The sequence below is a fragment of the Eucalyptus grandis genome, chromosome 9 (genome assembly GCF_016545825.1).
Source record: "Eucalyptus grandis isolate ANBG69807.140 chromosome 9, ASM1654582v1, whole genome shotgun sequence".
NCBI lineage: Eukaryota > Viridiplantae > Streptophyta > Magnoliopsida > Myrtales > Myrtaceae > Eucalyptus > Eucalyptus grandis.
Window position 1 is genome coordinate 22,683,458 of NC_052620.1, and position 11,584 is coordinate 22,695,041.

Genomic DNA, 11,584 nt, shown 5'->3' on the forward strand with positions numbered 1-11,584 from the left:
TACAATCAGCCTTACTCAACCTCTTTGAGATTATCGGCACTCCAAGTTACCGAATCGGGAGTTTACCTTCCTGAAAACCAAATGCTAAGAGGATTCTGTTACACAAAGTAGGATCGCCTCCCGAAAGAAAGATGTCGCTCTTATTTTTGTTGGGGAGAAGACCACTCCATGAAGAGAAAATGTCGAGGCTTCTTTTAAGGATCACGGCCGATTTCCAATCTGTTTGGCAAAAGATGAACACATCGTCTACAAAAAACAGATGAGTAAGCTTGGGAGACTTACATCTCCAATAACATTTAAACTCTTTAGCCGAAGACCTTTGGTTCAAGATTCTCGAGAAGATTTCCATGATCAATGTAAATAAATAAGGAGACATTGGGTCGCCCTGCCTAAGGCCTCTGCCTCCTGGGAAGAAGCCATGAAGCTCCCCATTAATAGAGATAGAGAACCTGGGTGTGCGTACATAAACCATAATCCGACGAATAATCCACAGAGGAAACCGGAAGGCAGTAAGAGTAAGCTCTAGGAAATCCCAGTCCACAGTGTCATAGGCCTTGCAAAAATCCACTTTGACCGCACATCTTGGGAGGTATGGGTCTAGGTGGAAGCCTGCAAACAGCTCTTGAGCTAATAAGATATTATCCCTTATTCTTCTTCCCTTTACAAACGCATTCTAGGACGGACTAACAATATCCTGAAGTACATGCGCAATTCTATTAGCCAAGATCTTGGTGATAAGTTTATAGATAGTATTGCAGCAGGCAATCGGTCTAAAGTCGTTTACTTCACAAGCATTCGGGACCTTGGGAATTAGAGCTAGGATAGTTGCATTAACTTCTTTAAGAAGACAAGCTGAGGAGAAAAAATCTTTCACAGCCTCTGTAACTAAAGAGCCCACGATATCCCAGTTACTTTTAAAGAATTCTGCTGTAAACCCATCTGGACCAGGGGCTTTTCCCTTCGCAAGCGAGAACAAGGTCTTCTTAACTTCCAAATCAGAGACAGGCGAAGCTAGGGAACATACCTGGCTATCTGAAAGTGGCTTTCGAATAAGAGAAGTAAGCTCTTGAAGATCAGGCTTAGCTAAGCTAGCTCGAGGAGCAAGTAGATCCGAAAAGAAAGATAGAAAAATTTGGGGCACCAAATCAGGATCCGAGACCACCGTACCTGTAGTGTCTTTAACAGAGAGGATACGGTTATTGAGATGTCTAGCTTTAGCACAATTGTGGAAGAATCTCGTGTTGCGATCTCCTTCCTTCAGCCATCTAATTCTTGATTTTTGCTTATAGAACGATTCCTCTTGACCACGAAGGTCTATAAAAGCACGGCGCTGCCCTTTTTCAAGATTAGCTAGTGGAACATTTTCAGGATCCAATTGAAGGAGATGCTGAGTAGAACGCAAGGCTTCCCTCGCTTCAAGAGTTCTCAGAGAAATATCCGAGAAAGCCTCCAGATCAAGATCCTTGAGGCGAGATTTCAACAATTTCAGCTTCGAAACTAGTTTAAACATGGGAACTCCCCAAACTTGACTATCCCATACCTGCAAGACCGTAGAATGGAAGTCCGGGTGATCAACCCAAAAATCAAAGTACTTAAAAGGCTTCCTCCTTGGACGTAGATCCACAACCCTGACAACCATAGGAGTATAATAAGAAATTCCACGATTAAGAAACGACGCCTCCGAGTATGAAAAGTCCATTCTCCATTTAGAGTTGACAAGAACTCTGTCAATTTTTCGCATCTTCCTATTCGCACCCGCCGAAGTCGACCAAGTAAACCGAAGGCCAGAGTACTTGAGATCCTCAAGTTCCGTTTGGTCCAGACATAGCTTGAATTCATCAAAACAGGGGATCCAGGCATTAGAGCTATCAAAGCGATTAGAAGGGTCCTTGATTGCATTGAAATCTCCCGCTACTATCCAGGCATAGTCTTGAAAAAGATCGTCACAATGGATAAGATCAGACCAAAGAGGCCTCCGCCGCACAAAGGAATGCTCTCCATAGATAGCAGAAACACAACAAGTAAAATTAGAAGATAACCCCTTCAAGCACCCATGGATGGCTTGGTCATTCGAAGAGATCAACTCAAAACTAACGATAGCTGGATCCCAACCAATCCAGACTCTACCGCGCGGAGCAAAATCATAGTTCGCAATCCAATTCTAGCCTCTCAAAATATTGGAAGATATGGAACCAAACAAAGGCTCTGGAACTTTAGTTTCAAAAAGCCCAATAAGGCAAAGCTTATTTGCAACAGCAAACTTCCTAATCTCCACCCTTTTGACAGGGTTCATAATACCTCTAACATTCCAAAAACCAAAAAAACATAGAAAGCAAAAGGAGAGAATTACTTCCGCTTGGCGCTCCTGCACCTACCTCTAGTCGCTTTCGAGCCTTCCGCAGGAGAAGGTCCCGGCGGGTCAGGTAGCAAAAGGAGGAGCTGATCTTGGCTCGAACCAGCCCCAGTAGGATCCGAAAGGCCACTCAAAGGAGCGGGTCTAGGCGTGTGGCCACCGTCTTCATTAGATGAAATATTGCTGGTCTCATCTTCCTGGTCTCCAAACGGCATAACAGAATCCGGTGCCAAGTCAGAAGCCTGAGAGGAGAGGCCATAACTAATTTTTACGGGGACTTTAAGAGGCTTTTGGCCAGGTACAACTTCCTTCAGGTTGCAAGGCTGCCCCTCCTCCGAGTATGGTGTCAACGAGGCATTCAAATTCTGCGTCTTCTGCTCCTTCTCTTTGCCTTCGACCTGATTCCCATGCTGAGCAAGGTCACTTTGGTGCGATGGAAGAGGTGCCTCTAGATCTGCAACCTGCTGAACAAGAGGAGAGGAACCACCAAAGGAGCTCCTGGTCTGTCCTACATCAATTGCAGATTCCGGAAAAGGGACCAACGGCGCACCCGAAGAGATTCCCCCTTGATCCTCAGACGCCATCGAAGATGGTCTAGTTTGCTGTGAGATATTCCCACTTACAGCCTTGCTATGAGGTTCAGACTCCTTTCAAGAAGGACCAGCATCAGCACGTTCTGTTCCAGGTCTACCAGGCCTAATAGCCATTGCACAATTGTGGCCAAATATGCCACATCTAGCACAGGCAGTGGGTCGCCACTCAAACTCCACTCCTATTTCATACTTCGTACCATTATGGGTTGCCTCAATCAGTTTACAATCAGGTTGATCAGCAGTAATTTCGATACAGACCCTAACAAAGGTAAGGCTGTTCGCCTGCTCTGTTCTCTTATCCACATAAAGGGGTTTGCCAAGCGCACTTACAACTCTCCCGATGAAGTGGGCAGACCAACATGAAAAGGGAATATTCGATAGTCTAACCCAAACAGGAACCACATGGTGGGTCTCCCTTCTCAGCTCAAGACCAGGGGTCCATTGCTGCAGAACAAGTGGTATTCTAGCAACCGTCATCCGACCACTTTCAAGCACACTTCAACGGAATTCCCTATCAGGAATGCGAAACATAAAGAGACCTTTGCCATTTGACATGACTTTTGCAAGGTTCGGCCCCCACACTTTCTTCATAGCCTCCTCAACTACCTTAAAAGGCATTCAGCGACCAATGAAGTAGCCCATTAAGCATTCAAACATCTTGGGATCTGCAGCTTCCAGATCTTGATCAGTGATCTCAATCACAGGTCTATTATTAACCATAGTCGGTGGAGTATACACCAGATCGTAGCCCTTGGCCACGGTTCTTGCCACCGCAACCCACGATTTCCCTGATGAATTCTTAATGGTATCTCTGCCCTGAGGCTTAGTTGAGCGGGACCTTCCTCGCTGGACAGGTCGCGCCCCACCACTTGTGCGAGGAACTCGCGATTCGTTCGGACCAGACGGAGTAGTGTCCGAACTCGACTTTCCTCCCATACCAGTCATCAACGAAGGTTCCTCAGTCATAATGGGAAGCCCATCATGGGAACTTGTCCCCTTCTCCTCATTTCGAGCCCCCATCGACTCCGTATCCATCTCAATTTATGAATCACAGCAGCAAGCAGGCGAGCGGAACCCTAGCCATAGATAGCCATGCGAATTGAGGAGAGAATACGCACCAGGAGACGATGCCGGGGGTTTGAAAGAGAGGCAAGAGGCGCCTCTTTCGCCCAAAAAGTTAGCCCAACGAATGGCCACCGCGTCTGGAATCAGCAGCTCGGATTGCAGAAGAAATAGTAACCAGTCGCCCAAGAAGAGAGAACCGTGAACAGTAACCTGAGAAACCAAATGTCCTCGTTGTGGTTTAGCTAGGTGCATTTATTTTTAATTTACATATTTTGCATTTTATTTTTAGGATTGGTGGTGGATGGGTTTGAATTAATATTTCTAAGCTCTAGCTTGGCAAGCCAGATTAGGCCCACGAAAGGAGTAAATTAGCCCAAGCCTGTTATTTTTTTTTATAAATTGATTATCTCGTGGGAAATTGAGATTTGATGCAATATTACGGTGGTTTTTGGAATCGGGTTGCAATCTTATCTTTAGTCTTTAGATGATAAAATCGTTTGGAATATTAAGGAGATAAGGGAAATAAGAGGATTTTTGGTGATCAAGAGGTTATAGAGTATCTTCATGTATATTGAAAAAACGAGATCAAATATTCTACGAAGATCACCTACTTTTACCTATAAAAGCAACATGTACGGAGAAAGAAAGTGGGGGGTTCTCTTCGTTGAAGGAAGGAAAAAAGAAAAAATGCAAAAGCTTGCAACAGAGAAGACAAGTGAGAGAAAAGAGAGTGAAAGCAACGTGAGAGAGAGAGAGAGAGAGAGAGAGAGAGAGAGAGAGAGAGAAAAGAAAAGGAGAAGAAAGGTGCTGCATCATCGTCTCCTTCACGAAGGCATTTTGGCCGAGCCAGCCTAAGCCACGTTGTTCCTTATCACGCCACCACGACACTAGCCGCCTCAGTGACTCGCGCCACCACCGCCGTTCCGTCGATCCTATTCTCAGTCCGCACGCACCGTGCCTGAGCACTGCCAGCTGTCGCATTCCCGCTCTGCCCCCTGTGACGATTTGCGGCCTTCGATCCATTGTTGTCGCTACCGGCTCTGATTCTGCTTCACCTACTACATCGACCGCTGGCCTCCGTCTATGCCGCCGTCTCGCCATATCGACGTTTGCACATCACCTGAGTCGAATCTGTGGTTTGCCGCCTGTGATGCCCGCACTCGGAGTTCCTCTGCCGTTCCTGTAGCTAGCTCCGCGCCCGAGCTCTTCCGTTGCCCAAACCTTCCACTAGACACAGCAACGCAGCCCCGTCTTCGCCGATGATTTGTTTCAGCCAGCCCAGCACCTACCTCCGCTCCTGCAACTAGATCCGACCACCACAACCTTCGACTAGTGACCCGACTCCACAAATCTAGCAATCCGACGACCAGGTGTTGCCTCTGCTGCACCCACGAAGTTGCCGTTGCTACTTAGCCGCTGCACCAGTCCGATGGAGCCATCACCGCTGCTCGTCTCCGCCTGCCTGCTGCTTCCCCTTTGCCGATGCCCGAACATTGGTGGCTTCGCCTGTGCCGCCCCTGTCTCGCCTAACTTGTGACCAATTGTGTCTGCTACCACCCTTTGCCGGAGTTTCCTCCTACCGGACCTCCAATCCACTACTTCGGTGACCAGCCTTGCACGAGCAAGCCTTGCGTGAAAAAAAGAAGAAGAAGGAAAATTAGGTAGTTTATTTATTTATTTATCTCTTTCTTGAATTTTTAGTATTTTTCCTTTATAGCTTGTGTTTTTAGTAGAATTTTTCCTTAAATATATGATTAATATTCCAACATAAAAAAGTCCCTCAAGCTAGGGATTGACAGTCCGATTTTTGCGCCCAAAATCCGATTCACAATCCCTTACAAAAATCGACAATCCAATCTCATGCCTGAGATTCGTTTCGCAAATTAATTTTAAAATTGGTCAATCCGATCTCATGCGCGAGATATAGTTCGCCAATTTTTGGATATCAACATTGTCTTGCTTGATTTGATGTCGTGGTGTTTGGATCAATTTTATTTTCATAAAAGGAAAAAATCCAAAAATAATTCGAATTAGGGTTAAGTTTGTTTTAGAATGTTCCTAGTCTTAGGGTTATCTTGCATTTTTAGAATTGCAATCTTATTTCGAATTTTTGAATAAGAAATTCCAAAAAATGTGTTCATTTAGGATGTTAGTTTTCTTTAATTTAAATAGCACATTTTATTATTTGGCAATTTTAAATTTCGAATTTTATAAAAAGAAACACAAAAAAAATCATCATGCATATATCATGTTGAATTAGGGTATTCTTTGCACGTCATTGCATGTTAGGATTGCATGTTTATCAATTATAGGTAGATAATCTCTCCTAGATAAATTGCATGTTTTTGTTAGAAAAATAAAAATGCCCATGTCATATAGAATTATGTTCATGAAATGCACGTCATTTATTGATTGTTGTTAGGTTCATTTAATTAGAAATTGCCCGTCATTAGATTAGGTCATTTAATAAATGTCATGTGATGTATAGCTCGCATATTAAATTGTACGTTGCATGTTTTTAGTTAAAATAATTTTGTATGTCATTGCATTGCATTACACGTCATTAGAATTAAGTCATTTTGGTTGATTTAGATTGCATATTTAATTATTGCATGTTCATTAAGAAATCACAAAAAAAAAAATTATTCATTCATATAGTTTAGGACATGTTGCCATGCCATATCATTTCATATTAGATTAAAAGCATTGCATTGCATATGGATTATAGTCTCGTTAAAAAGTGAAAGTGAAAATTGAGTGATTGCTTGTTAATTAAAAATCATATCTAGGATTGTTGATATGAATTCTGATCTAACAATTCAGATACTTTCGTTGCTTTGAGGTAAGTTCTGCATTATTTAATTGCTTTCTTGGGTGTTAAATTGATGGTTTGCGCACCCGTATGATAACCTCACATGTTAGGGAGATAGATGTAAAATCAATTTAAGCTGCCTGCAAAAGCATTTTTGAAAATAAAAGAATGGTACTGAAAGGGCATTAGAGAAATCTAATGTAACCAAGTCCTTGTACTCAAAGTCTCTGGTTCGTAGGAGTAAAATAATTCTCTCATTATTTTACTTAAGTGTCTAATCGACCTACCGTAAATTGATTAGTGGCGACTTCTAAATAAAATCTATTTGCATGTTAAGAAATTTGAACTTTAAGTCGTGAAATTGGTATGGGCTTTGGGAGAGCCCGAGCTAAGTTTAGGATTAGTAATCAATTAGCCTGATTTTAGGTGGTTCACACCTGAAAATTTGGCTGCTACAATGCGTTTATAGTTCAATTCTCCGAGCTGATCACTCATGAGATAACTAGTTTATCAGGGGAAGCCGTTAATGAATTTAAATGTAATAGGCTTGAGAATCTAACCATGAATCGACTGCTCGACCGTATAAATCAACAAGGATCATTATGACATTGCTAGAATTGAACATAGATCAGTGATAGGTCGATTCAACTAAGATATGTGATTAGAGTGTGGGTGATTTCACCTGATTATAAAATTCTTGTTGACCGGTACTATACTGATTTTTCTGTCGTTTTGGCTACCCTGTGTCCGTATTTGAAATCTTGAGATTTTCACAACAACCGAGAGTCGCCAATGTGTTGAAGATTATGTTGTGGCTTGAAAATAATCAACCACGGGTTAATTGCACTAAAAATTTCTAAAAGCTACTCGGTAGATTAGGATGCGCTCAAATCATGCCAAATTGAAATTAACCATGAATTTAAACATGAATTCAGAAATTAAAAGTTTTGGCATGTCACAATTCATTTTAGGAACGTCGACTCATCCTTAGAAGATTTTTTTGCAAACTGGGATTTTTGGCGGAAAAGCAAAGTAATGCCGTTTTTGTTCGGGATAGTTAGAGGGCCGTTTTTAATCGAATCTTTAGAATGCAAGTTGGATCATTTGATAGGGAAAAGTCATAAGAAAGTTGAGGACACATGGACCGATTTATTTGAGCTTCAATTGGATGGAATTGAGTGAGAATTGATTGGATTTAATGTACAAAAATCCAAAATTCGTAACTCCCTTGGCACACAACATTTTGGGCACTTTAGTAAGCTTGTTGAGGAAGCTAAGAGGGGCAAATGGCTGAGGGGTCGGCCGGCCAAAGTGGGGGCAAGAGAGAGGGAAATTGGACAAGTGTTGAAGGCCTAAAGAGGCTTTGGGGTCCCCCTTGCTCAGCAGCTCTTCTTCCTCCTTGAAGTCAGGCTTTCTCCATTGTTGTGGCCTTGATTGAGCTTGAGAAACCAGAGGGAAGAAGCTAGCAGCCCGTCTGAGCTCCCTTATGCCCGTTTGACCGCTGCCGTGCTCCGTCCGAACAGCTGAAGCCACCGAAGCCCATCGCTTGCCCGATCACCCTCTCGCGCCTGTCCGCGCGTTTCCACACCTCCTCTACCGTTGTTCAACTTCGCCAGTAGTCCTTGGTCGTTGTGGTGGTCGCCTAAACCGTCGCTACTGCCGTCCAGCTCCCCGAGTAGCTGCTGGTCGCTGTTTGGCCGTCGCGCGCCCAGCCATGAACCAGCGCCAGTCAATCGCCTCCTGCTCATCGTTCCTTGCTGTGTCGCCGTCCCTGAGCCACCTTAGGCCATTTTCGAAGCTTGACCACCATTGTTCGGTCATTGGAGCCGCCCGTCCAAGCCGTAGTAGCCTTGCCTGGTCACCGGTTCCTTCCTTCGCCGCTTCAAGCCCACCGAGCAGCCCTCTCAGTCCAAGATCAGTAGCTGAAGATAGCAAGGCCTTGGAGGCTTCAAGGTCCCTTTTTGGTGTTTTCTTGACCTCTATTGGTGTCACCGCTTTGTGGTTTATCGACCGCCTTGGTGTCGTGGTCGCCATGGACTCATCGGAACGCAAAACCGGTGAATTTATCCTCTAAATTTCACTTAGTAAGTTAATTATGCTTAAGGGGTGTTTAGATTAGTCTAAGTAGATTTATGTTGTTAGATTATAATATTTAAATGTTAATTAGATTAGTTGTATGATTAGTTTAGTGGTTGATTCATTAGGGCTAATTGTATGTTTAAATTAATATAATCTTGTTTAAGCCCTAATTAATTATTTTTAATTAATTAATTATTTTGAATTTTATAAATATTATTTTATTAAATTATATTATTATAATATATTATTTAATTATTTAATTTTCGGAATTAAAATTAATTATTTAATATTTTCGAAAATTTGGCCGGGATGGTCGGTCGTTAGAATTTCGCACTAATCGCAGCAGTGCAGTCAGTTTGTTCTAATTGTTTGTTAAATTTAGAAATTGAGTGATATTGGTGAAGTTTTGGTATTTAACTTAAAAATACCCGGTATCGGCTTTTGGCACCGTAATTGGTTTGTAAGACCAGTTTGATTCGTTGGGTTTGAATGAATTGATTATCCAGTTCCCTGGTTTATTCTTGAATCGATAGCCTTGGTGAGCAATTGTTTATTTATGTATCAGCTTTGGTGAGCTATTATATATATCATACAGCTTTGGCGAGCTATTATCTATCTATATAGCTTTGGCGAGCTATTATCTATCTATACAACTTTGGTGAGCTACCGTCTATTTATACATTACAACTTTGGAGAGCATATGTCTTGTTGACGAATAAATTGATAGACGATATTAAATGATAGATAGTATGGATTTAAATGGAAGGATAGATAGTATGATTAAATTGAATCGTGGGTCCTAATTTGATTGGTTGAATTATGAATTGTACTGACGTGCAGGAAGGGACTGAGGCGAGGTAAGTCCTCTGTTCTATTTGTATGGTTAGAGTGCCCTAAGGCGTATTTTCTTCCTAATCAAGTCTTAGGGGTAGAACTCGCTGAGACATTGTCTCACCCCATCGTGGGCTCATCTTTTTAGGTCCCTAGATGGCGGATCCTCTGGAGCTTTTTGGTAGACCAGTGAGGGTCGCCGAGAGGATTTTTGACTTTGCCAATCCCGGAAGTCATTGGGTCTATGAAATAGTGGTGACCACCGTTTGGGTCGATGAGAACCTTCCTTATAGGGTCTCTCATCGATTCAGAGCGTGGTATCGCTACAGACCCGATGGATTCCCAAATTGTCCTCTCAGGTGTTTTGATATTTCCCCTGGTATTTTAGATGCCGCTCTAGGTAAGAGTGCTGTTGATCCTCTAGATGGGTTGGTGGAGGACTCAACGCCCTCGGTGCTTGTGGAGACTGAAGAGTTGGTGAATGGATCTGTCTAGCTAGTTATAGGACATCTTAGTTTTTGAGGACTGAACTTTTGTTAATAGCCTAGTTCTGTAAATGATCTGGTATGATGAGTATAAAGTGTGTGGTTTGGTTTTAAAAGTGTAATCCTGCTTTTCTATCCTAATTGACTTTTGTCTGGGGATAATTTATCTGCTTCCGCATGTCCATTAAAATGAATGGGTCAGCGACGTATCCTGGGAAGTCGCTTTTCTATCAACCATAGTGGGATGTGCATGTGCTTGAGGTCCGAGGCGTGACAGTGATTGTATTGATGGATGAATAGATGGTATGGATTGATAGATGTATGGATTGTATGATATCAATTGGATTGATTGAATTGATAGATCAATGGGTGTGTCGGTAGTTTCAGCTTATGCGAGCATTGTTTGAATATGAATTGTACTGACGTGCAGGAAGGAACTGAGGCAAGGTAAGTCCTCTGAATTGTGTGGCTAGGCCACTCTTGAATGTATTTTTTTCCTAATCGAGTCTTAGGGGGTACAACTCGTTGAGATATTATCTCACCCCGTCGTGCGCTTAAATTTTTAGGTCCCTTGAGGACAGAGTGGCCAGTTCATTTTGGTTTGCCTTGAGGAGTTGCAGAGGTGAAGTCCGGAGGATTGGTGAACATGTCCGACTAGTAGGTTGTAGGACAATTCTTTTTTGAGAGCTGGTTTTTTGTAGACGTTTGGCTGTATACCCCTGTTTGTAAACTCCGTTAATTTATAAAAATGCTTGTTTTGGTTGTGATTAATTGCCTGCTTTTCTATCCCAGAGTTTTGTTGTTAGGAGATTTGTTTTGCTTCCACATGCGTAATAAAATGAATGGGTAAGCGACGTGTTCTGAGAAGTCGCAAAGTTTTATTGATCACAAAGGGATGTGTGCGTGCTCGAGGTTCGAGACGTGACAAATGTAATTTGCAATCAGAACCTACACAAAAAAGAGACATGATGCAAATTTGCAAAAAAAATCTCAGAAAGAAACTCCTTAGCTATTGAACACTATTTCTTTCTTTCAAAAAGGAAATGAAATCAATAAGAAGGTAATCTAATTGCTACATGTGAATTTTTCTTTTTTATTTTTTCACTTTGAATAACTACTTGAGCAAAACTCAATTATTTTGCAGTGCACCCACGAAAAATATTTGACCTATTATAGATATAATGAAAATTAAATTAGCAACCGCACGTGTATGTTTATCCAATTTAAAATCCAATGTAAGGCATTTGTTAATCAAATTCAATGTACTCAAATTCTTAAAAATATTGTTTCATTTTGTGGATAGTCACAAATTGATCACAAATTTTGATTTTCAAGTTAACTTATACAGCTATAGCTCGAGCTGAAC